General features: G+C 37.8%; 1 pseudogene; it reads left to right on the top strand.

Annotated features, from left to right (window-relative positions):
* The window catches only part of LOC122331780, a 4,866-nt pseudogene extending 541 nt beyond the window's left edge, over nucleotides 1-4,325 (top strand).
* The last annotated feature ends 432 nt before the right edge of the window (nucleotides 4,326-4,757 follow it).

The following is a 4,757-nucleotide window of genomic DNA, read 5'->3' as shown; positions in this document are numbered from 1 at the left end:
CAGCAGCACGTGTCTTACAAGCTCAGCCAATCAGCGACTGTTTACATGCTACAGACTAGCCAATCGGGATGCGGCCGCCGAGACATGCGCAGTTTTTTTATCCCATGTGTCCAGCTCGGCGCATCCTGATTGGTTGTCGTTCAGCGGCTGAAACATGGCGGAAAACGAGAACGGGGATCTGCGAAACGACTGAAAACCGACGCGGAGAATGATCGCGGAGACACGGGAGAGCCGTCGTTGCGACAGCCTGGTCTCGGACTTCGAAGTCAGCCGAATTCTGCGCGACTGTGCGCGGGAGAAGAACATCTTCATCCATGGGAAGGTCCGTGTCCAGGAGAGCAGAAATCAGCTACTTACACCAAAGACCGTATAATATCCTTAAAGAATTTTGCGTATATTCACTTGTATTATCAGTTTTTAAAATGTAATTCTTATAGGTAAATCAGTGACCATTGATATGTAACCTGATCCAGAAATCAGTCATAAGGGTCAATTTTGTAAAATTGAGATTGATAAATCACCAGAAAGTTGTATGAATAAGCTTTCCATTGATGTATGGTGTGTTAGGACCGGATAATATGTGTCCAAGATACAACAATTAGAAAATCTGGAATCTAAAAGTGCAAAAATTTAATTATTGCAAAAGTCTCTTTAAAAGTTATCCAAATTAAGTTCTTAGCAATGCGTATTGCTGATCCAAACTAGATTTTGAGATATTTACCTTAGGAAATTTACAAAATATCTGCTTAATATCCTAATGATATTTTGAATGATATTGTTGGCTATTGCTACAGATATGCCTGAGCTGATTGTGACTGGTTTTGTGGCCCATGGTCACATATGGAGTCATTTTGTGAAGTAAATGGTCCAGTTTTTCTAATATATCGCTAGTAAGATGACCTACTATTAATTAAAAGTCAGTACTATTATCATTTAAAAAAATATACAACTTTGTAGGAATACGTTACACAGTGACCTGTGATCGCTGATTTTTGCTATGTTTCCAGGTGAAGGATCAAGATGCTGTTGTGATCCTGGAGAAAACTCCCCATCAGACAGGACACGCTGTCTGAGTTGCTGAAGAGCAGTCAAAGTCAAGCTGGAGATGAAGAGCAGGCGTGTACAGCACATACCAGCTGCGAACACCTGCACACCTGAGCGGTAGGATCGCAACACAGCCAGTTTTTCACCAGTTTCTCTCTCTATCCCGTTTGATAACATATACAGGAATGAGTGGCTTGCTTGTACTACCATGCTCTATATATTATTTAATATGGCAGCATAATACATTATCTTTTGATATTTCATCACTGTACATTTTGATATATTATGTATGCTACTACTCAATGGTTTGGTGTTTTTTTTTTTTTTTAAGTCTCTTTAAGCTCAGCAAGACTGCATTTATTTATTATATTTTTTTAAAAATCTGTGAAATATGAGTGAGAATTTACAGTAGCCGTTTTGTATTGTATTATATACCTTATCTTTGTGAAGTCAAAGCTGAATTTTCAGCATCACTACTATAGCCTTTAGTGTCACATGATCCTTCAAATCATTCTAATATGCAGATTTGCGGCTCAAGAAAAAACATTTATAATATACATTATTAAAAACAATGCTGCCTCATGTATTTTAATATACAACAGTTGTGCTTTTTAGAAAATTCTAAAGAACAGCATTTACTTAAAATATTAATTGGTTTCCATTTGCCATTTAACATATGTTCCTAATTTTTACAATGATTTTAAAGACTTCTTTTAAGCATTCTAGGTTTAAATGTCATTGTCATTTTTAAGAGTGACATAGAAAAGTCTTCTATAATTTTTTGTGTGTGTGTGAAACTGTATTTGGAACTTTTTTCCAATGAATCCTACAGCGTCTGAATACACAATTTCTCACTTTTGTAATAAAGAATCACTTCAATCCCCAGTACTGCTGTCATTACCTTCACAGCAAGTTTCTTCAAAAACGTTTACCGTTTGATTATTAAAAAACTTGCACAGCTGCTTATTGAAAGTCTGTTTCCTTATATGCACCATACAAAATCCACACCATCACACATCAAACCAAAAATAAAAAAACGTTTTTCATAACAGAAATCAAAACGACAGTGGTGTGCCCTGCGACAGAGAAACATGTTAAAAGTATTTGCATCAGGAGGTTTTCTAGTTGAAGAATCAGGAGAGGATTATCGTAAGCTCACCCTACCGTACATCAGCGGTCAGAGCTTCAGTGTGCAGGTGAGCCTTCAGCCTTCACGTTCCTGCCCCATCTGCCTCATTTCTGAATGAAGAATATAACCGTTCTGCCCATTTGGTTTCAGTGGGTGCACAACATATTGGAGAAGAAAGCGGAGGCTGATCGGATTGTTTTTGAGGATCCAGACCCTGATACTGGTTTTGTTCTGTTGCCTGATTTCAAGTGGGATCAAAAGCAGGTGAATCTTAGGTGAATCTTAATATTTAGGAGTGAATGAAAGGCCAGTGTAAAACTAGGAATATTTTCCTTTCTCTCTAGCTACAAGACCTGTATTTGATTGCTATCTCGTCCACCGGAGAGATGTTAAAAGTTTAAGGGATCTTACGTCAGAGCACTTGCCATTACTGAAGAACATTCGCAGTAAAGGACAGGTGAGTTATGGATCATCTAAGTTCATCTATAAAATAATTAAAACGTGTAAAACATAGATGTAAATACAGCAGCCGACATTTGAAGTGGATCAGATTCTTTTATCAAAGTTGTCCTAAAGCCTAAAGCCAAAATATCTTTTTATCTTTGCACAACTTTTAAAAAAATTATTTTAAGTGTATACTATAGATTAAAGGTTTTGTTCCACCACAAAAGAAAAATTGCTGTCATTTGTGTCATGTGCCATTTCTTGGAAGAATATGTACTGTCCGTTTCTGACTAAGAATAGTTTCTACATAATTTTTCTTTCACAATGAATAGTTGTGGTTCTGATGTCCACTAGATGTCACTATTGATCTGAGCAAGTGAACCACTTTTTTTGCACTTCCTCTGTGTCTGCTTTTTAAAAGCAGGCGTCGCAGTGGTTAACACATATGAACTAGATGTGTTGAACTGTGATCCTGTGGAAGACACCGGTTTGATTCAGCCTGCGACATCTCAAAAGCCCTAAAGCACCATGACAATTGCAAAAAAAGTACATTTGTGTGATGGAGCGTGGCTGCGTGCATCAAATTTAAATTCAAGTCTCGTCTATATCCACAGGACGCCATTCAGCGGCAGTACAGTGTCCCTCCGAGCAAACTGCGCGTGTATCTCCACTATCAGCCGTCGTACTATCACCTCCACATCCATTTTACCTCTGTGGAGTATGATGCTCCAGGTTGCAGAGTGGAAAGAGCCTGCTTTCGATGTCATTCAGAACTTGCAGGCAGATTCCAGTTACTATCAGAATCGCAGTCTGGCGTTTCCGCTGCGGGCCGATGATGGTTTGCTCCTCAAGTTCAAAGAGGCTGGGAAAGTCTAGAGACCAGATTTTTGGGAACCTTTTTTTATTTTTACTTTTACTTTTAAATGTTAAGTATCTGCACTCCGCTTTTAAAAGATGCATTATTACAGTATCGTATTGTTAAAATGTCATGTTTTCACCTTTTTATTAGTTGTTTTATGTCAGTTCGATTTTGTCATCTACTGCATTTTTATTAAAGTACTCTTTTTTTTTTTAATTTGTACTGTTTTGTTTTTTTTCATGCTGTGGTTGATCGTGTGGACACAACCCAAATTGATCACCCAAAAACCCCATTGTTTTGTCATTCTGTGCACCTTTCTGTGCTGCGACCTGGAATTTTATTTTAAAGCAGAATTTGAGCCAGTGGGGCCCCAAGCCTTGTTCTTTGAGGTTTTAGGGGTCCTTTGAAGAGATTTGGCTGTGACTGACAGAGCAGCGGGCCTCAATGAAGCTCCTGTGCTGTTTTTAAACCTTTTGAAGAAATGAACAAAAACTACTGGTTTAATATTAGTCCAAAATGCGTTAGGAGTGAAATATTGTGAGTGCACACAACCGATGCTGAAACTTCAGCTGCAGTGAGGTGTATAGATTTTCTTAACAAACATAGTTCTACGGTTCAGAGCTCGTTGTAAATCCAGGGCTAGAGAGGCAGAAAAAAACCCAAAACTCCCCTGAAGAAAAAATATTGTTTCAAAGTTTGTTTGTGCCGTTTGTTTGTGTGGTTCTACAGTTTTTAAAGAAGATTTCACTGCTTTACCCAATCAAAGTCTTACAATGCCCTCTGTTCACAGGGAATCACAAAACACAATAGAACTGTTTTTGCTGGTCAGGTATATCTTCAGTTTTTTTTTAAGCAGTTCACTGCCAATTAAAAAATGTCTTAAGCTACTTGTCTTAATCTGACTTTTTTTCTTACAAAAATCCATTGTGTGGCTTCATAGACGACTTGGAATATAGCATTCAAATGGTATGGACTGGGTTTTTTTGGTCCATTTAGACCTCGACAGCCATTACTTTCCAATCTTTTTTTTTTTAGTTATTTTTGTGTTCCACAGAAAGCTTTGCTTCTGACTCAAACGCGAGTCCTCTATCCTATTCCTTTCGCTAGTGAAAAAGTTGCCTCATTTGAATAAAATATTATGGAAAAATATGCACAGATCAAGCACCGTTTACAAGAGAAAACGGCTGTAAACAAAAGATGGGTTTTTTTCACTACAGGAAGCGTTGTTATGGATTATGGACACATATCTTGGCCATAAGCAATAGTTTAAAGATAAATCGC

This window comes from Puntigrus tetrazona, unplaced genomic scaffold (assembly GCF_018831695.1).
Source record: "Puntigrus tetrazona isolate hp1 unplaced genomic scaffold, ASM1883169v1 S000000002, whole genome shotgun sequence".
NCBI classification, from domain to species: domain Eukaryota; kingdom Metazoa; phylum Chordata; class Actinopteri; order Cypriniformes; family Cyprinidae; genus Puntigrus; species Puntigrus tetrazona.
The sequence above is the reverse complement of the archived record's forward strand: the minus strand, read 5'-3'. Positions and strand labels throughout refer to the sequence as shown.